This window comes from Ursus maritimus, unplaced genomic scaffold (genome assembly GCF_017311325.1).
Source record: "Ursus maritimus isolate PB19 unplaced genomic scaffold, ASM1731132v1 scaffold_1, whole genome shotgun sequence".
Classification (NCBI taxonomy): Eukaryota; Metazoa; Chordata; class Mammalia; order Carnivora; family Ursidae; genus Ursus; species Ursus maritimus.
The window spans coordinates 69,512,728-69,535,878 of record NW_024423343.1 but is presented as its reverse complement, the minus strand read 5'-3'; the positions used below and the strand labels follow the sequence as shown (position 1 = coordinate 69,535,878).

General features: G+C 35.4%; 1 protein-coding gene across 1 annotated transcript in view; it reads right to left on the bottom strand.

Annotated features, from left to right (window-relative positions):
• Nucleotides 1-23,151, bottom strand: part of BAZ2B (bromodomain adjacent to zinc finger domain 2B) — a 404,062-nt gene that overhangs the window by 213,298 nt on the left and 167,613 nt on the right. Inside the window, exon 4 of the mRNA XM_040644603.1 lies at nucleotides 6,134-6,176. The gene's annotated coding sequence lies outside the window, so the exon portion shown is untranslated. The remainder of the gene's footprint in view (nucleotides 1-6,133; nucleotides 6,177-23,151) is intronic.

Here is a 23,151-nt window from a genome sequence, read left to right as displayed (position 1 = left end):
TTACCTAGTCTAGGTGCTAGACTCACTACTGATTACAGCAAAAAAACCCCACCAAACCAAAGTAGAAAACTTTTTTCTTTTATATTCTCTCATGCTCCTATAATTATTTCTAGACTATGTTAAGATTACTGCCTTTTTCTTTTTTAAGGCATATTTATTAAACAGTAGCTCATTTAGAATTTTTAGGTAAGAACTAATTTTAAAACCATATGAGCCTGTAACATTGTACACTTCCACTTGCGCAAAGAAGTTTAGTATCATTTGTATCTGCAGTCGCTCACCAAGAACACCATGCATGCTTTTAGCTCCATTAATGGTATAATGGTACAACTTTTGCTGGAGATGCACTAAGGAGGGGAAAGGTCTTTTATCCAAACACACATATCTGGTTTTGGTATTTAAAAAAGTAGAAAAATAAAGGTCAGTTAATACAGGGCAGACTTCTTCTGGAAATGGCTGATCTCTCTACTTTGCAAATAATGACTTATATATCAATAGAACACACTGGGAAAGACACTTGACCTTTTCGAGTCTCAGTTTAGTCATCTGTAAACTGCAATAATAAAGACTCAAATAGAAAGCACCTACCATCTTAAAAAACAGTGAATAAATATTAGTTTTGTTCTTCCTTTCTCAACACTTATAGAAAACATATTTATTTTTAGAATATTTAATGGAAAAAACATGAAAAAAATAAGAATAAAATAAAGAAAAAAATAGATAATATTAAAAGGACTCTGTTAGGTACCTAACACTTACCAAACTTCTTGGTAAGTAAACTTGTACAAAATCTAAACTTTAACTCATTTACTTCCTCAAATTTTATATTTCAACAGTATTGGACCAAAATATTTGCATGTCCTGGAACATATGTTCTTTCCAAATCTATATCCTATTTCCTCTTTCTGGATTCTCTTCTTTAAAAAACAAAACAAAACAAAAAAACAACCTGTTTTTATTTGAGCATAGTTGACACAAAAATATTACATTAGTGTCAGGTGTACAACATAGTGATTCAACAAGTTTATACACTATGCTATGCTCACCACAAGTGTAGCTACCATCTGTCACCATACAACACTATCATAACATCATTGGCTGTATTTCTTATGCTGTGCCTTATATTCCTGTGACTTCTTCATTCCATAACTGGAAGCCTATGTCTCCCACTCCCCTTCACTATCCCCTGTGTCCATCCCTCCACCCTCCTCCCCTCTGGCAACCATCAGTTTGTTCTCTGTATTTATAGGTCTGATTATTTTTTGTCTTTGTTTATTCATTTGTTTTGTTTTTTCACATGAGTGTTTTACACATATGAATGAAATCATATGGTATTTGTCTTTCTCATTCTGACTTATTTCACTTAGAATAACACCCTCTAGGTCTATCCATGTTCACAAATGGCAAGATCTCATCCTTCTTATTGGTGCATAATATTCCTCTCTCTCTCTCTCTCTCTCTCTCTGTGTGTGTGTGTGTGTGTATAAACATACACACACATTTACCACATCTTCCTTACCATTCATCTACCAATGGACACTTCTGTTGCTTCATATCTTGGCCATTGTAAATAATGCTGCATTAACAAAGAGGTGCATGTATCCTTTGGAATTAGTGTTTTCTTCTAATTCATACTTCAAAAACCTAGCCCAGATGTCATTCTTCTCCGTAAAGGTTTATTTAGTCTCCTTCCCTAGCCACAGTGAGTCATTCCCTTTCCTGTTTTTCTCCTAAAATCCAAGCTATCAAAAGTGACAGCAGAGTTCAGTAAAAGTAAATGAAATATAAACAAACCAAAGACATTTCAGCAATGGCATAAACTTTCTTCGTCAAATTATTTTGGTGTGTCAGGATTAGTTTTAGGCATGAGTGACAGAAACCCTGAATCTAGTGGCTTATAAAAAATATGTTTATCTCTATCATATCAAGGAAGTCCAGAGGAAGACACCAGTGTAGACATGGACAAGGTAAGATCCTGAAGATATTAGAGACTTTCTTTTTTTATTGCTTTGCCCATTTTTGGTTTGGGGTTTCCACTCATTTCCAATTATCATGTCCCCATTTCAGGCAGCAAGGAAGGGGAAAAAAAAGAGGGAATGCAATCCTTCCTTTACGTTGCACACAGTACTTCTGCTTATTTATCTCTAGCCAAATCTTAGGCCCATGACCACATCTAGAGGCAAGGGAAGCTGGGAAATATTTTTGTTCCAGGTATTGATATGTTAGGAAAAAAATTAGTAGACAGGGAAAATCAACATTTAGGGACTACTACCAGTCACTATGATACTTGGTTATATCTTATCTATGGTAGGTAGCTGACATTTTCTTTTATTTTAATGTTTATTATATTATGTTAGTCACCAAGGTAGCTGACATTTTAAATTTGCTACCTACTGCCAATATTTCTAGCAGTGTATACATTGTAAAATTGTCTAATAATTTCTTCTAAAATTTCAAATTTTTTTAAAGATTTATTTATTTATTTATTTATTTGACAGAGAGAGAGCGAGAGAGCACAAGCAGGGGGAGTGGCAGAGAGAGAGGGAGAAGCAGGCTCCCCGCTGAGCAGGGACACTGATGCAGGACTTGATCCCAGGACCCTGAGATCATGACCCGAGCTGAAGGCAGCTACTTAACTGACTGAGCTACCCAGGAGCTCCTAAATTTCAATTTTTAAATGAAATATTTCTGTTGGTAGAGATTGATCTCTATAAAATTTAAGTAATATTTATAATAAAATTACAAAGGGAAAAAGGAATATTAATAAAATCAGAAAAGGCTTGGGGCACCTGGGTGGCTCAGTTGGTTAAGCATCCAACTCTTGATTTCAGCTCAAGTCACAATCTCAGGGTTGTAAGATCAGCCCTCATCAGGTTCCACAGTGGGCATGGAGCCTGCTTAAGATTCTCCCTGTCCCTCTGCCCCTCCCCCTGCTCACACACACATGTGAGTGCTCTCTCTCTCTCTTTAAAAAAAAAAAAAAAAAACGGAAAAGGACATTTTAATTATTTTAAAAGCTGCTTGGTAGCAGATTATTAAAATACGTAGCAAAACGTTAAATCAGAATATTTAAAAATATAGCTAATGTATTAATGAAATTACATATTAACAAAACTGCATGTAAGTGAAATGGCATGAATACTCTCAAAGAAGAAAAGAATCTGGAAAGATTTGAGAAGGAAAAAATCTGTGAGTTATTTTATTATACTTCCTATAAATGCTGTTCAGAGAATTTTATTTATTTTTATTTATTTTATTTCTTAAAGGTTTTATTTATTTGAGAGAGAGAGAGCGCGTGCAAGAGAGCACAAGCAGGGGGCCTGACATGGGGCTCAATCCCAGGACCCAATAGCAGGACCCAGGGATCATGATCTGAGCCAAAGGCAGATGCTTTAATTGACTGAGCCACCCAGGCACCCCAAAGCTGTTTAGAGATTTTTAATTAAGTAGACATGATCACAAAACAATACTAAAAATTATGGTGGGGGCCGCCTGGGTGGCTCAGTCGTTAAGCGCTTAATTGGCTCAGCCAGTAGAGCATTTAACTCTTGATCTTAGGGTTATGAGTTTGAGCCCCACGTTGGGTGTAGAGATTACTTAAAAATAAAAACTTCGGGGCGCCTGGATGGCTCAGTCGGTTAAGCGTCTGCCTTGGGCTTGGGTCATGATCCCAGGGTCCTAGGATCGAGGCCCATGTCGGGCTCCCTGTTCAGTGGGGAGCCTGCTTCTCCCTCTGCTCTCTGCCTCTCCCCCTGCTCGTGCTCGCTTTCTCTCTCTCTCAAATAAATAAATAACATCTTTAAAATAAATAAAAATCTTAAAAAAAAAAAAAGACTATTCTAGGGAAAGGGAATGACAAGAAGGTAAGTATGGAGCCAAAATGAATTTTCAATGTGGAGTATGTAATCCACATTGGGTAGAATGTAGTATTCTTCTTGAACAATGGATTATTTGGCTGGGAAATATGTTACAGCCAAATTGAGGAGGAGCTTGAATTCCAAGTTAGAATATCTAGATTCGATCTTGGAGGAAAGGGGAAGTCACTAAACATCTTCACGTAAAGAAGTGAAAAGATCAGAGCAATGCTTTAATAAGATTAAACTGAGGACATATAGACTTCAAGGGAACTGATGATGGCCAGGAAGATGGGAGACTAGTTAGAAGATTTGAACATTTCTGTGGATGATAACTTGGGGAAAAATAGAAATTCTCCTGAGTTCGGCAAATTTCTGGGGAAAAACTTTAAAAGATGTATATTATATAATATACAAAAACTCATTACAGCTTCAGCTCTGAAACAATCTGTAATATCCTCCCTCCCCCAGCCACAATATTCTACTCTCTTAGCTATTACTTTATCATCTCATTTCATCAACTAATCTACTTCTGACTAGCCCCTTAACCTCTCCATTTTCTCTGAACAAATCATCCTTTCCTTGGCCTCACTTTATTTCCGCCCCATAGTCAACACTTGAACTACTCTCTCCACAGTCCCCTCAACAGGAATAAGTGTTGAACTCTTCCCTCTTTTCTTGATTCAAGGGGCTGGAGAAGGCCTCACAGCCCTGATGTTATTACAAAGTAAGGGTTTCTATTATCAGTCACTTATGAACATCTCAAATGAATACTTCTTGGTCTTTAACTTATTTTATATCAGATAATATTGGATACTACCCCTCTTCCTGAAATTCTTGAATTTAGAACAATTGCAATTACATTGTCTCTTAATATTACCCTAAAACTGTACAGTGAGAGTCAGCAATTTCAAATTAAAAACATTTTTCATCCAATGCTAATGTTAACCTCCTTGACTGTAAAGTGCTCGATACTAAACAGAAGGTTACTACAGAAATATGTTAATATTTTGTTGTAGACTATTCAGTTAGGGTAATAAAGTTCTGATTAAGAAAAAGACAAACAAGCAAAGAGCCGCATATCAGAGATAGCTAAAGTGATCCCTCAGGAAAATGAATGAATATGCCATAAACATCTGAACATCTGTATATTCGATGATGATAAAGCCTTTAAAAATACAATAAAAGTTCTCTCTGGCCTCTAAAAAAAAGTTAAGCTTAAAAAAAAACCCAGTTTTTAAAAAAAAATGTTAAAACATAAATACAAAGATTATCTACACATGAATTTACTTTTTTTTTTTTAAAGATTTTATTTATTTATTTGACAGAGAGAGGCAGTGAGAGAGGGAACTCAAGCAGGGGGAGTGGGAGAGGGAGAAGCAGGCTTCCCGCTGAGCAGGGAGCCCCAAGCGAGCTCGATCCCAGAACGCAGGGATCATGACCTGAGTAGAAGACAGACGCTTAACGACTGAGTCACCCAGGCGCCCCTGAATTTACATTTCTGGCAATTACTGCTTATGTAATTAATGAACATTTAGAACAGGATTAAAGAAACAGACTGAGTAAATAATTTACTCTAAAATTATTTCTCTGTTATTTAAAAGAATTTTTCAAAAAAAAATTTGTTTTTACTACTTAGTAATTTTGTAATAATGTGGATCAAGGCCTTGGATAAAGTTTTTCCTTTAAGAAATGTATTTCCTTATATATAGTAGAAATTAATACTTCAAAATTAAAGAGGAAAAGTATCAGTTACTTAGGAGAACTACCTCTTTTCAACAACTCTCCATATTTGGAAGACTCTCTATAAATCATTTAAATATCAATGAAAAATTTAAGCAAGCTTAAGAATCCTTTCAAGGCTGTTTTCACAGTCCTTCCTTAATAAGTGATTACAGTCTCAAGTAATTTTATTTTTGTAAATTTTTTCCTAATATGGAGTCACCTTAAATGTTCTGTCGTTTTTTAGTAAAAACAAAAATTAAAACAAAAGGATGTTCAGATTATGATTCACTGAAATATATTAATATAATTAAGCTTATAATTTCAGTTATATATTAAAAGTAATTTTCATTTTAAATGTTTTTAAATCACTTAAAGCAGTATTTTTAGTATTTAAATAACTAGAAATAAGAGATGTGGTTCATTGAAAATGTAAATATTTAATTGCCTGCTGCAAGAAAGAATAACAATTTAAAATTATAAATATTTTCCAACACAATTCTCATCCTGGAGAAAACAAAACATCCTTAAAAGATTAATTATCATTTTGGTCTTACTGTGATCAATGTGGTCAATCTTGTGACATCACTGTTGAGAAATCTGCAATAGGAAAACAGAAATAGCATTCAGCTGAATCATATTTGAGTAAGTAATTTCAGAAACTAAAACATTTGTTTACAATGTTTGTCTTTCTTGATGCCATAAGTCATATTTAAAACAATCTAAAGTTGTCAGGGGAGGTACCACTGGCTTGACAAAAATAAAGCATGAAGCACTTGCAGGTTGTTTATGGGGTCATTATTTATCATAGCATGATAGATTATGTTTTGCTTATAATCAGCAACACCCCTGGGGTTAACATAACATAACATATTAGTAAATAAGCTACAGGACATTTGGGTTGTTTTCTCTTTTCAAATATTTACTAAGAAGAGAATCACGGTGTCTTAAATATACTACAAACAAGAGACAGGTACTGTTTATAGATAACTTTTTCTCTATGATCAGATTAGCAGCTCATCTTGTGGCTAGAATGTGATCAATTTATTATCAATTAACAGGAGAAATGGCCTTAGGCTCATCCTTACGAAGAGTGACAAAACTAGTAAAGATTGAAAATATCATTGGGAAGGAACTATATATGATAAACCCAAGGGAAGTTATTTAAGTTAAACTACTTCCTGATAAGAGCTTAGAGTTATCCCTATAAAATCTAAGCTTTTTGAAATTTCTCAATTAACAAGGCATAATTTAAGAGAAGCTTTTAAATGTTTCGTGTTAAAAATGACACAATATTATGGTGTTTTAATATTCATAATGGGCCTTTGTATATTATTTCATCAGATCCTTATAACAATTCCTTCAAAATAGCAGGGAAGAGACATTACTTATTATACACTCATGTAAAATAGATGTTAGGGAACATACATGACTTGTCCAAGCACAGAGAACTGAGTTTCCCTTGGTTCCTTTTTTATCTCACACCTTCCAGCCATTCCTTCTGCCAACACACATATTACCCTCTGCTTCCAAAGACCTGCCTTCAAGGAGCTACTTCGTAGCATTAGGCTCTCAACTTAAATCAATATGAAAAACAGTCTTGTGGGGCACCTGGCTGGCTCAGTCAGTAGAGAATGTGACTCTTAATTTCAGGGTCCTGAGTCCAAGCCCCAGGTTGGGTGTGGACCCTACTTTAAACACACACACACACACACACACACACACACACACACACACACTAAAAAGTCTTGTGATGATAAAATGTCAATTCAAAGGTCTTATGAAACAAGTTAATTATACTTTCTATAAAACTCTGTAATTCAAAAAGGTATTAAAGTTTTTTTAAATAGTTACATTCAAACAATATTTGTGACAGAATAAAAAATAAATGTTCCATTTTATTTTTTATTTTTTGGAGAAAAATACAAGGTAATTAAGACTATATCTATAGTTAAAACTGCATACTATATTTAAAGCTCTAAGCTAATAGTATAAAAAAACCAGTAAAGGCATTCCTTCATCATGGTAACAATTTTTACACATGGCTTACTGGGTACTTGCAAATGCATAAGAAAAAAAAAATACATGAAATTAAAATGACACTAGATAAAACCAGACAAATCTTAAAGCTTCTCATAAAAATCCTAAGTGGCTTTTACAAGGAAAGGTAATTCTTTAAAATCATCTCGAAACTAGGAAATATATTCAAATTACACATATAAAAAGTAATATTACATTTTATGAAAGCATAATTCAACTAATACATTGGTTATGTGCTATTTCTCTACAAGCCACCATTTCAGTAAATATGCACAGGGAAAACCTCAACTATATTTATACTTAGAAAACACCTACTAGTGTTAAACTGTGAGATAAATCCAGATATACAATTATATAAGCAATCTTTCAGTAATTAACATAAAACTATCTTTATTTTTCCTCTTCCTCTGCCCCAAAACAGAAAGTCTTTATGTAACTGATTTTAACACGCACCATAGAAGTCTCAACACACACAGTAAGGGTATCTATCCCTACCTAGCTTATTGAAGAGATTCAAAGGAATAAATGAATAGAATACCTACTTTTTCTCACCTCACTCAATCTGAACATAGAAGTATATGCTGCTTAACTCTAAAATTCATTTAAATAAGTCATTGAATATTTAATCATTCATTTATATATCAGTTTAATGTTTTTGCTGTGTTTGCACTTTTCAAGGTGTGGTTATACAATAAAAAATTATTTCTAGTTTTTAAAAAATCTATTTCTATTACATAAGAAAAATAATCTCACAGGGGTACCTGGATGGTACAGTTGCTTGAGCATCTGACTCTTGGTTTCAGCTTAGGCTGTGGTCTCAGAACGGTGGGATCGAGCCATGTGAGAGGAATGCAGTGTCTGCTGAAGTTTCTCTCTCACTCTCCCTTTGTACCCCCCCCCACTTGCTCTCACACACATACCAGCCGTCTCTCTCTCTCTCTCTCTAAAATAAATAGATAAATCTTTAAAAAGAAAAGAAAGAAAGAAAAAAATCTCACAAATCATATGCTACTTGTAAGCTGTTTCAGTGTTGGCAGTCTTAGATTGCAGACATTCTATCATTCTCTTTTTAAAGATTCACAACTACACATATTTTGGCATACATTTTTAAGGTTGAATAAAGACTTTTTAAAACTCTAAACATGCTTCTACCATCATCTAGCTATTTCAAATCCTGACCATTAATATTTTTAATTAGGGCAATTATTCGATAGAAAAAAATTACAAGGTCTGATAAGCAATATTTCTTTTTTTTAGGAGGGAAGTAGAAAATACTTGTAAATATTAGGAAACTACTGGGGAACCTGGTAAAATTGTGATCTACCACCAGTGGAATACTTTATCCAGTGCCATGTAATGACACTTTCTGCAATGACGGAAATGTTCAGTCTCAGCTGTCCGATACCTAGCCCACAGTCAAATGTTGCTATTGAGCACTTGTAATACGGTTACTATGACTAAACAACTGACTTTTAAACATTAATTAATTTAAATTATTTTTAATTTAGATTTAAATATCCACTGGTAGATAGTGGCTACCATATTAGAACAACTAAGTAATTCTGACACCATACCAGGATTGAACTGTAAATGATTCTCCTAAATATTTGAAAATGTTTTATTCTATTTTTTAGAAGTGGAAAAAAAAAAAAAAACCCTCAACTGTGTTGGGTAGGACATGTTCATTTCAGAAAAATTGCTCCAAATTTGGAAAGGAATTATTTTATCTTTGAACAACTTTCAAGTTTATGTTTGGTGGGGAAAAAAAGATTTATTTTACCATCCTTAATGTATCATAGGACTTAAATGGGGAAATAGTCTTGGGTTTTAGAGAACTGAGTTCTAAACCTTTTCAGATTGCATTTATATTGCCTGCTTTTTAAAAGTTTCAGTTTGCCTTAGCGGTGCCCAAGTGGCTCAGTCAGCTGAGCACTGGACTCTTGGTTTCAGCTCAGGTCACAAGCTCATGCGTCATGAGATAGAGCCCTGCAGCAGGCTCCGTGCTCAGCAGAAGTCTGCTTGAAGATTCTCTCCCTCTGGGGCGCCTGGGTGGCTCAGTCATTAAGCGTCTGCCTTCGGCTCAGGGCATGATCCCAGAGTTCTGGGATCGAGCCCCACATTGGGCTCTTCCGCTGGGAGCCTGCTTCTTCCTCTCCCACTCCCCCTGGTTGTGTTCCCTCTCTCGCTGGCTGTCTCTCTTTCTCTCTCTCTCTCTCTCTGTCAAATAAATAAATAAAATATTTAAAAAAAAAAAGAAGAAGATTCTCTCCCTCTGCGCCTACCCCCACTCAAGCACACTGTCTCTCTCTGAAATAAATAAATCTTTAAAAAAAATGTTTCAATTTGCTTTACTTTGTTCAGCTGGATAGAACATGTACCGTTATGACTAAAACCTCAAAAGAACACAGAAAAAAAAAAAAAGGAATTTATTTTATTAACAACTTTGATAGTCCTGATCCTTACGAGCCTCTTTTGCTATCAATTGTTTTCCCTTTCTTATTATGTTTTAAGAAAAAAAGATGAGCAAGCTTTAATAGCATGACAAAAGTTTTAACTAAGCATGTAATATGGTTTATATGAAAAAAACCTGCCATCTCAGTCTAAAGTGAGTACAGAAATAGAAGACCTTATACACAATTAATAATAAGCTTACTTAAGCAGCTTTTTCAAGTTGGATAGGCATTGATCAATTTAGATAGTTACTTTACATGCAAATAAAGCAATAGAAATCATTTCCTGACCTGTACAAACACTGGTATCCAGGCTGGAAGTTGTTTTCCTGATTTCATGGGGGAAGATATCCAAGGTAGAAAACAGGCAGCGTTAAGAGATATAGGTTCCAATGCCAAGCAGTATTTGGGGGCATCATACTCACTGAATGCCTCCTGTCCTCAGTTTCAACTGTGTTTAAGCAGGGTATGTAGTAAAATACCTGATGTGCTTCTTTCCTTAATGTTCACAGAGAATGTGAAGGCAGTCGTTCCAATTATTCCAGCAACCACACATTAAACCATGCTAAAATACACTGAAATGAATAAAAAGGGTGGAACCTCCAAACCTTAAAACTGACAACTGACTCCCTGAAGAAAGGCGTTCATACAACTTACAGAAATGAAAGAAAAAAAGAGTCCTACAGATTCACCAATTCAAAGCCATCAATTTTTATTTTGAGTGTTCATAATTTTTTTACCAAAAAAAGCAAGATCATCAATGCCTAGGTTCTATATGCCGTCACTATTTGGCTTTGAAGACCTCATCAGGCTTTCTGGTAGGGTAAGTAGGCCTCTAATTCAAAGCCTGCTGTTGATTAATTCAATACCTTCTGTTAGAAATAATAAGAAGTCCACTATCTACATTAGAGAAACTCACAAAGAAAGTAATGACTCTAGAGCATACCAATAGAAGTCTAGTTAAAAGCAAAGGACAGTTTCTCATTTTAAAACCTCTAATTTGGGGTACCTGGGTGGCTCAGTTGGTTAAGTATCCAACTCTTGATTTCAGCTCAGGTCATGATCTCAGGGTTCTGGGATTGAGCCCCGTGTCGGGCTCCATGCTCAGCTGGGAGTCTGCTTCAGATTCTCTCTCTCCCTCTGCCCCTCCCTCTGCTTGCTCTCTCTCTCTCCCAAATAAATTTTATAAAAAATTAAAAAAGAATTTTTTTAAATAAAGTAAAACCTCTAACTTTGTCATAGTACAACCTAGAGCAAAGTGAGATTTCCCTTAAGAGAGCTTCCTTAAATGCTAAACAAAACCAAAAGCAAAAAACAAAAAAAAGCATGTATAATCTTTTTAAAGCCTTAAAGAAATGAATTACCAGGATTCTAACTTTTTGTCACCCTCTCCAAGCTTCTTACTACTCTCTTCAACTAAACAACTCACTGTCCGTCCTACTACTTCAGGTAAGACCAATATAAACATAGGTCATTTAAAATGCATGGTCAATGATTTCACATTTCTTATAAAACAAATTACATTTCCATAAATTACTAAAATGTATAATTTCACTATCCTTACTATAAAAAAACCATCAACCCCTCAAAATGAATCATATTCCTCATTTGAAATGCTTTTCCTTATCCTTAGGTATGACTGAAACTTCTCTAGAAAAGCTATAATTCCCAAAGGTTAACTCACAAAATTTTTAAACAACTAAAATAAGTCTCATTACATGAAGTTTAGCTAGAGATCAGATGGTAACTTTGTAATTTTCCTGATAATAAAAACCATGCAAACAAAGCACAACTGGCTATTAGACTTGGTGAACCATCTTTAAAAAATTTAAATACATATAAGCTGCATGGTTTCCCTAACTTTACCACCCTATTCTTTCAACACTAATTAGCACTTCTCAAAATCTACTCACTGGTTCATAGGTTTCTGCTTTAAAGCCATAAATGGTCATCCAGTAGAGGAAGAAAGTGGGTAGCACTGCTAACCAGTGTTGAAACATGAGGTTGATATACACAATATCCAAAAATGGACTAATCACTTGGATGAAGTAACATAACGAAGAGCTTCATTTGAGAAAAATTACATGCCATTTTGGCTATACTTTTATTTCTCTAAGTTCTTTAGGGAATTCAACTCAAATTGTAGCAACACAAAGAGGTAAAGCCTTCAGGAACTACTATTAACTACGTTAAACACATTATCTGAATATAATTATGGGGAAATTTTAGTTTTTATCAAAATCAGAGTCCATCTTAGTCCTATCAATAATTTGCCAGTTACAAGACTGACTTAAAAACAAACAAACAAACAAACAAAAAACACCTCACTTGAACAACCCAACAATTAAGACAAACACATAAGCTCATAGTTTTTTAAGGATTTCATGTCCCATAGCTAAGAGACTGAAATGAAACTATTCCAACCCAAACCTTCAAATATCCAATTCACACTATGGCTATGAAGACTCATGAGGCAGTTAAGCAATGTAACAAGATAAAGGCAAAAAAAAAAAAAAAAAAAAAAAAAGTTAGATCCAATAACTAAACTTGCCATCACTAATTTAAAAAACTAGGTTTCATTTTTTTACAATTATTTTTTATTATGTTGTGTTAGTCACCATACAGTACATCCCTAGTTTTTGATGTAATGTTCCATGATTCATTACTTGTGTATAACATCCAGTGCACCATGCAATATGTGCCCTCCTTACTACCCATCACCGGCTTATCCCAATCCTCCACCCCCTCCCCTCTGAAACCCTCAGTTTGTTTCTCAGAGTCCATAGTCTCTCATGCTTCATTCCCCCTTCTGTTTACCCCCCCTTCCTTATCCCTTTCTTCTCCTACCGATCTTCCTAGTTCTTATGTTCCATAAATGAGTGAAACCATATGATAATTGTCTTTCTCTGCTTGACTTATTTCACTTAGCATAATCTCCTCCAGTCCCGTCCATGTTGCTGCAAATGTTGGGTAATCATTCTTTCTGACGGCTGAGTAATAATATTCCATTGTATATATGGACCACATCTTCTTAATCCAGTCATCTGTTGAAGGGCATCTCGGTTCCTTCCACAATTTAGCTATTGTGGACAATGATGCTATGAACATTGGGGTGCATATAGCCCTTCTCTTCACTGCGTCTGTATCTTTGGGGTAAATACCCAGTAGTGCAATGGCTGGATCATAGGGTAGCTCAATTTTTAACTTTTTAAGGGACCTCCACACTGTTTTCCAAAGCGGCTGTACCAACTTGCATTCCCACCAAGAGTGTAAGAGGGATCCCCTTTCTCCACATCCTCCCCAACATTTGTTGTTTCCTGCCTTGTCAATTTTTGCCATTCTAACTGGTGTAAGGTGGTATCTCAATGTGGTTTTGATTTGAATTTCCCTGATGGCTAATGATTTTGAACATTTTTTCATGTGTCTTAAAAACTAGGTTTCAGATAAAATATATTTTCTTCTCCTCTACTAAAAGAATTTTGCCATGAATATTAAGGGACTTTATAATTATTACTGCTATTTTTTCTTAGAACCCTTGAATGATTTCATCATAAACAAGAAATCTGGTCTAACACTTTCAATAATAAATTACATAACCCTGGTCCTCATTCAGAATTTTGGCATATATTCATTATATACCTTAGGCAATCTCTTAGAACTTCAGCTTGCCTACCATAATTATCTACTTTACACTGAGGTTGTGAAGTTTCGTTAATTATGTTTATAAAATTTTTAGAGGTACACAGATGAAAGAGAGGTGTAAAGCATTGATATAATTAATTGCTATGTACTTAGTGAAAAAAATGCAACTTACAAACATTTAACAGCAACAATCTGGATGAATCTTAAAAACACTACACTAAATGAAATAAACCAGTGCTACAGACTGAATGGCTGTGTCTGCCCCCACACTCCCCATAATTCGTATGTTGAAATCCCCAGTGTGATAACGCTTGGAGGTGGGGATTTGGGAGGTGATTGGGTCATGAGAGCAGAAGCCTCCTGAATGGAATCAGTGCCCTTATAAAATAAGAGACGCCAGAGAACTTCCCTGTCCCTCCCACCATGTGAAGTTATAGCAAAAAGACAGCGATCTGTGAACCAGGAAGCAGGCCCTAACCACACACCAAATCTGTCCACACCTTAATCTTGAACTTCTCGGCCTCCAAAACTGTGAGAAATAAATTTCTATGGTTTATAAGCCATCCGATCTATGGTATTTTGTTATAGGACTACAAACAGGACTAAGACAGCCAGTCACAATAGGACAAACTCAGTATGATCCTTCACATCTTGTGATGTGAAGTACTTATATGAGAGGTACATAAATAGTCAAATTCATAAAACAGTAAGTACTATGGTGATTTGCCAGGGGCTGGAAAAGGGGAAAATGGGAATTTATTGGTTAATGGGTACAGAGTTACAATTCTGGAAGATGAAAAAGTTCTGAAGATGGTGACGGCTGCACAACAATGTACATGTACTTAATACCACTGAACTGTATACTTAAAAGTAATTAAAATGTTAAATTTAATGTCATGTATATTTTACCACAATAGTAAAAAATTAACAAGTGAAAATCTTATATAAATCTCAAACTAATCTTAAATTTTTCTTTGACTAATACACATGTTAAAACATTAAGTCAAGGGATTCATTTGTTCATTCATTCATTAACTATTTATCAAGAGTTTTCTATGTGGCAGGCACTGTGCTAGAATGGCAGTGAAAAATACAAAGTCTCTGTCTTCACCGAACCTATGCAGAAATCGTGGAGATTTACAAAACAACAAAAAAGTACAAAAATTATATCTTTTCTCATAGTGACAAGTACTACAATGAAGGGTAAAGACATGGGAGTGACGGCAAGAAAGGCCTCTCTGAAAAGATTACTGCCCAGAGATCAGAATGAAGAAAGAAAAATGCTTCAGGTAGAGAGAACAGCAAGTACCAAGGTCCTGAGGTGGAAAGGCTTAGGTGTTTTGAAAAAGTGACAAGAAGGCACAGTGCTGATGCATGGTAAGTTAGAAGTCAGTAGTAGGAGAGCTAGGCACAGATCACAGAGGACCTGGAAAGCAACAGTAATAGTTTAGCTATCATTCCAAGTGTGCTGAAAGCCGTATGGGATGCTTTCACTAAGCGAGTGATGTGATCCGATTAAAAAACAGAAACAAACACCCTAGTTACTATATACAGAATAATCTTGGGAATAGGAGAATTAGAGATTAATCAAAACAGAGAGACTGGTTTATAGAACTGTAGTAACTCAGGTGGAAATGAGGGGACTATCACGATAGCCATCTTGTTGATAGAAGTGGTTGGATATTTGCTTGCTGATAGACTAAGAGAAAAAGCATCAGAGTCAAGAATGACTCCAAAGTTTTGGTCAGATCAGTTGGGTAAATAATGCTGCCAAACACTGAGATGGAGGACACAGGGGTAGGAATAGCTCTGGTGGTGGTGGTAGTAATAATGTTAAGAAATCAAGAATTTGGCTTGGGCAAAGTTAAGTACCCAAGTAAAAAGTTCAGGAGAGATGACATGATCAACTGTGACAAATGCTGCTGGACAACACTTAACCTGAGGGCTAAGAAATGGCCATTGGATTTAGTGAGGTAAATTCACTGGTGCCCATGACAAGACGGTTCTCAGTGAAATGGGGAAGACAAAGGCATGAATAGGATAAGCGAAGCAGAGAAAGTGTGATGAGGACGTAGAAGTGGCATATATGGACAACTCTTGAAGGAGTTTTGCTATAAAGGACTGTACAGAAATGGTACTGTAGCTAAAAGGGGAGATGAGGTCTTGAAATATTTTTGTATTAAAATGACGGAACACTACAGCATGTATATATACTGCTAAGATGATCTAGAGAAAAAAAGAATGATGATGGGGAAAATTACAGAAGCAAAATCAATGAAATGCATAAATCTGTCATTGCTGCCAGAAATGCAAAGCTAATAAACATAAGACATGTAATTAATTTAAGGGTTATATGGAAACTATATTGAAAATCATAGGGGGAAAATATTATATACATAATTAAGTTAAAAATCCCTTAGAAACAGTATTATTTTATAATAGAGGCTGTCATGTTAAAAAGATTATGCAAAGAAATGTTGATGTATTTTATGATGTGACAGCAATGTCCTTCTAAGCTATACACATGCAGCTGCACAGTGTAAAAATAATGCCATATAAGCTTTTATTTGATTAAGCACACTGGAGCTTAAATAGGATCAACATTAGATAAAGAGTAAAGCCAGCAATTTTTAAAAACATCTCCATTGTATTTTCCCTTTCCCTCCTCTGTATTGACCCATTTCCACTTTTGGATTTCCAGCACCATCTCTTCTATAACTCATCACTCTACTCAAAACAGAAAGCGATTCACATATCAATTATTTACACAAGTCTTCATCATTTCCAGAGTTTTCTTCTCTCTGCTTATTAATTACTTTCTGCAATGTTCCGTAGCCTTCTTAAAAAAGTTAAGTATTAGATAGTTATAACAGGTGATGGGGATTAAGGAGTGCACTTGTTATGATGAACACCAGGTGTTGTACGGAAGTGTTGAATCACTATACTGTACACCTGAAACTAATATAACACTGTATGTTAACTAGCTGGAATTTAAATAAGAACTTAAAATAAAAGGAATTAAATAGTTATAAAAAATCTGAAAGCTATAAGGACAGGTGAATAATTACATATTAGTGTAAATTAATTTAGATGTTACGCAAACACACTTGCATTTAAAGCTTTATTCCCTCTAAGACTCTTTATTCCTTGTGGGTTTTTTTAGATTTATTTATTTATTTGAGAGAGAGAGTGCGCATGAGTGCACGCTTGCACATGCATGCAGTGGGGAGGGCCCCCAGAGAGAGTCCCAAGCAAACTCTGTGCTGAGCTCAGAGCCCAGCACAGGGCTCTATCTCACAACCTGGAGACCACGAACTGAGTCAAAACCAAGACTTGGGCGCTCAACCGACTGTGCCACCCAGTTGCCCCAATTCGTTGTGTATTTTTATACTCTGTCCTGTTCTAAAATAAGATATGAGGTAAATACACTTAGGTACATAATATACAAATTCAAATTAGAAACTGAGAGTGAGAAAAATAACATCAGGCCAAGAATAAGGTTAATTTCAAAATGTGTGTCATAAGGCCCTGTTTCCTTATGACCAAAGATAGGGCTTTGAGTTTCCTGATAATCAATGCAAAGAAGTGACTGCCACATGCAGCTTTTGTTGATTTATATTATATTATTTTATATTTATATTATATTATTATAAATTATTATATTATTCACAGCACTCATAAAGTTATATCATTTTTTTGAAGGAAGAAAGCTTACTGAGACCTGAGGAAAGTCATTCTATTGAGTTGTCAAAAAGATTCCAGCAACAAACAAAGTAATCAGTTTTGAACAACGATTTCTTTAACATTCCTCAGAGACTGGCAAATGGCATAGTACTAAAGAGCACTTCGGCAGCTAAAAAGGGTTCAAGTATGTCACACATAACTTTACTTCAAGGAAAAGATGTGGACTACCCAGAGCGGTACTCCACCTATTTCAGGTATTTCTCCCCAAAATATAATGTTAGAAATCACAATGAATTTTTTAATTGAGATAAAATACACATAACATAAAATTCACATTTTTAAGGGGACAATTCAGTGGTTGTAGTATATTCACCATACTGATAAACTGTTAAATTCCAGAATACTTTCGTCATCCCAAAGAGAAATACCATACCAATTAAGCAGTCATTGCCCATTCTCCTAAAGACTCTCCCTTCCAGTCCCTGGCACTCCCTAATCTATTTTCTGTCTCCATGAATTTGCCTATTCTGGACACTTTCACAGAAATGGAATCAGAATATGTGACCTTTTCTGTGTGGCTTCATTCACTTAGCATACTGTTTTCAAGGCTGAACCATACCATAGCATGTATCAGTACTTCATTCTCTTTTACAAATGAATAATATTCAATTGTATGCACATTTTGTTACCCATCCATTGGTTAATAGACATTTAGGTTGTTTCCACCTTTTGGCTATTATGAATAACACTATGAACATTCATGTACAAATTTTTGTGTGGACATAATGTTTCAGTTCTCTTAGATTACATACCTAAGAACAGGAATTTGGGGTTGTATGGTAATTCTATACTTAACTTATTGAGTAACTGACAAACTGTTTTCCAAAATGGCTGCAACATTTTATATTCCCACAAGAAGTATATGAGATTCTCAAGTTTTCACATCTTTGCCAACACTTGTTATTTTCCATTGTTTTTTTATAGTCATCCCAGTGGATATGAAGTATTATCTCATTATGGTTTTGACCTGCATTTCTTGGTGGCTAATGATGTTGAGCACTTTATCATGTGCTTACTGCCATTTGTAACTCTTCTTTGGAGAAATGTTCAAATCCTTTGCCCATTCTTTAATTGGGTTACTTGTCATTTTGTTGTAAAGTTTTGTTCACAATGAATTTTTAAAGATTTTCATCTATTACCAGTTCTCAGAATAGGAGTGACAAAATAAAATAAATTATAATTTGTGCAAATGATAGAAGATCAAAACTACTTCAAGGCAGAAAACATATCTCCATATTATATGGATCTACTGTACAATGCTAACTAATACCAACACAAATCCTTGCACTGCCCGTGAATTTTCTTCCTCCTCACTATCAAATGTGTTGCCTAGTTAATGAACAGTTGGTATCCATAAAGAAGCATATAGTTTTAACATTTCAACAAAAACTGGCAATTGTCAAGTAATCAGAGAAAAAGGTGGATATTAAAACAGCATGAAGCATTTCAAAAGAAACTAATAAATGGATTACAGCTTGAGGAAGTAAAGCATAATATTTGCATGCTCATGGAGTTCTTCATGCAGACTGAAAAGCTTTAAAAAAAATTAAAAACTCTCATATGGAGCTTTAAAGGCAATGCTACTTTGACTCTTCCAACAGCAGCCAAAGATATGCCAGTGCCTGTATTACTCTGCTCTGAATAGACAGCATTTTCCTTTAAAGTTCTAGGAATATAAAATACTGATCATCAAGCTAGTTAACCAGACACAATCAGCAACTTAAATTCAAGGTAAAAAAGATGGTGAAAAGAACACTTGTGAGTTTCTGAAGAATGTGATTCTTAAGAGACAGAATTTGAAACAAAGATAATACTGAATTTGCTAGGAGACGAGGATAAGATCATGAAGAGTTGTTAATAAGTTTAATCACTTAAGTATCTAAGTTTTATTAGATGTAATTTTAATTCACTACTGCCATAGTAAATGAACTTTATGATACCATTTACTATTCTTTTCTATATATGAGGATTTCCATGACTTATCCCCTAACATTACTTGGCATGATCTCTTTTTTTCTTTTTAAAAGAATTCATTTCTTTATTTATTTGACAGAGAGAGAGAGAGCCAGTGAGAAAGGGAACACAAGCAGGGGGAGTGGGAGAGGAAGAAGCAGGCTCCCAGTGGAGTAGCCCAATGCGGGGATCGATCCCAGAACACCAGGATCACACCCTGAGCCAAAGGCAGACGCTTAACGACTGAGCCACCCAGGCGCCTCAACTTGGCATGATCTCTGTTCTACCTAGTGATGCACAGGCAGCATTTATCAAGTAACAATTAATGTATGCCATCTATTCCATAACAAATTCTGTCTTGATTTATAATTTCAATCTATATTTGTGATATTATCAGTGAAACACAGCATTACATATTAATGCCACCCAGCCTGTTCTCAAGGCAATGCATAAAGATTTAAATTTAAAAACTGATTCTTATTCTCAAATTGCTAGTGAATTAAACAAGCATAAAAGTTGGGATATTTCAAAGAGAATAGCTGCTCTTTTAGTTTCTAAAAAGTTTGTTTAGTGAGCTATTCAGGATGAAACAATGATTACTTTTGCAGCAACCCGAAGAATAACTGACACACGGCAAAATATGCAGACTATGTTCTTCCTTTTCTTATCATATACCTAAACAAAATAGGCAAAGACGTTTCATTACACAAAAACAGATTTAATCCTCAACTTCTGTAATTATCCACTTGATCAGCAAAGTTTTCTAATATTAAGCAGAAATAGTATAAAAAGATGCAAATGTTTGCTTATTTTTTAAAGTTCATAGATTTTGAATTTTTTAAAACAAAAATATATTTAAAAGATATCTAAATTTCTCATGATAAAAAAATATATTTTGGGGGGCATCAGAGTGGCTCAGTTGGGAAAGCATCTGCCTTCAGCTCAGGTCATGACCCCAGGGTGCTGGGATCCAGCCCCACGTCAGGCACTCTGTTCANNAGGGAGTCTGGTTCTCCCTCTGCCCCATCCGCACCCCCATGCTTGTGCGCATGTGCTCTCTCTCTCTCTCTGAAATAAAATCTTAAAGAATATATATATTTTTGACTCAATATTTTAAAAATGATTTCACTTTTCTAATTATTGTTATAGTATTTCAAAATGTATATAAATTAAAATTTCACCATTTTCAGCAGATAATTTTTTGTTTTCTACCTTAATCCAAAGAAACTCAGTACATTAAGATACAAAAATATTCCATGAGGTGCACCTGCATGGCTCAGTCAGTTGAGCATCGGACTCTTGATTTCCACTCAGGGTCGTGGTCTCCGGGTCGTGGGATCAGACCCCACATCTGGCTTGCCCCTCTCCCTCTGCTCCTCCCCCTGCTCTCTCTCTCTCAAACACATAAATAAAAATCTTTAAAAAGAAGTTCCATGATAGGGATGCCTGACTGGCTCAGTCAGTAGAGCATGCGACCCAATATCAGGGTTGTCAGTTTGAGCCCCATGTTGGCTGTAAAGATTACTTAAAAAAAAAAAAAAATTCTTGAAAAAAAAAATTCCATGATAAAACAGTAAGCCTTGTGCAATGTCTGATACATAGTAGGTTTTCAATACACATCTGTTAAACTAAGTTGTGTATTTTATCTGCGCTTCAACTTCCTGTGAAACACAATACCAAAATATGGAGAAGGAAGACTCTGATCTTTGGTTTAAAACTTAAAATGTTCTTACTTAGAAATCAATTTCACTTTAGAATATGGATAATTTCATCCCAGTATTTTAAATGTGATTTCACTTTAGAGATGAGAGCAAGAGATAAAAAAGTAGATTAATTCTCAATCTGAAAGTTCTCCAAAATATCATCACCCTGTGGGGAAAGTGATCCCACTTTAAATGACCTTTTCCGGTCATTTCTAGCCCCAGGACACTTTTTTACCCTTTCTTTCTCTGTCTTCTCTCCTTTTGTCTAGAGAAAAGCAACTTCTACTAGAAACCATATTCTAAACTCTGCTATCTGCCCTCTAACCCCAATGCCAACTTTCATCATTCCTTGCAGGCTGGGTAAGTGTGGTGATCTTAATACCCCATCAGATGCTGTGCATATCTCTTTCACTAATTAACTTATCTCATGTTATTAGGATCTTCTTTTTCTTAATTTGTTTCCTTTACTAGACACCAAGTTTCATAAAAGCAATGGTTATGTCTAATATATAACAGATGCTTGTGGTATAATAAAAAAATAATATTTAGTCTTTATTCCTGGTTCCTGACACAGAGCTCCAAAACGTTCCGGAATTTAAAGATTTTATTTATTTTTTTTATCTGAGAGAGAAAGAGAGAGAGACAAAGAAAGACAGCAGGGGGAGGGGCAAAGGGAGAGGGAGAAGGAGAGAATCCCAAGCAGACTCTGTACCCAGCACATAGTCCAGACACAGGGCTCAATCCCACAACCCTGAGATCATGACCTGAGTCAAAACCAAGAGTAAGATGCTCAACTGACTGAGCCACCCAGGTGCCCCAAAAGTTCTGGAATTTAAGTTTACTACCTCTGGGGCACCCGGGTGGCTCAGTTGGTTGGGCATCTGACTTGATTTTGGTTCAAGTCATAATCTCAGGGTCGTGAGATCAAGCCCCACTTCAGGTTCCTTGCTGAGTACAGAGTCTCCCTCTCCCTCTGCCACTCCCCTGACTTGTGCTTGCTCACTCTCTCACTGTCTCTCTTTCTCCCTAAAATAAATAAATAAATAAATAAATAAATAAATAAATAAATAAATAAAATATTTTTAAAAATAAATGTACTACCTCTGTATGCTGGTGAGTTGACTCAAGGGGAAGGTTAACTAGATAGCTTCAGGATGGGGGCTGTTCACCAGAAAAACCAACACTTGATTAGAGGGCTAGAACGTTCAACTCCACCACCTCCAAAGACAGGTGAGGGGCTTGAGATTGAGTTTAGTCAATAATGGGCCAATGTATTAATCAATCATACCTATGCAACCTTCATAAAAACCCTTAAATGATAGCATTTAGAGAGCTTCCAAGTTAGTGAACAGATCCACATGCTAGGAGGGTCATATACACTGACTCCATGGAGACAGAAGATCCTATGCTCGCAATCCTTATGGACATCACCCTACATACTTCTTCTTCTGCCTATTCATCTATATCCTTTACTATAAACTGTAATAGTAGGTATAACACTTTCTTCAGTACTATTGAGCCCTGAGGGATGGGGTCATGGAAATCCATGATTTGCAGTTGGCCAGGCAGAAGTGTGGGTAGCCTGGGGACCACATCTGCAGCTGGCACTGGAAGTGGGGGCAGTCTTGTGGGAGTGAGTCTTAACATGTGGGATCTATACTAATTCTGAATAGTGTCAGAATTGAATTAAATTGCTGGAGACGACTTGGTGTTAGAGAATTGAGGAATTTGTTGTTGGAAAAATAATACTCAATATATCTATTTTGGGAAAATGAATAAATGAGTGAAAAGTTTATTTAAAAAGAAGTAAACCATATTTAATGTATTAACATGTACAGTCATTCTTGTATCATTTTTTAGTTTGTTTTTCCCTTTTTTTGCTATTCCTTTATATTTAATTTCCCTATATAGATGCCTGTTTTCTCTTATAATTATTTTAACATAAGCCCTCACTCTTAAACTGAGTATTACTTTCAAGTTTGCCAAAACTTAAACCAAAGGAAATTATCAAAATCAAAATCAAAAACAAAAATTTGATTCTCC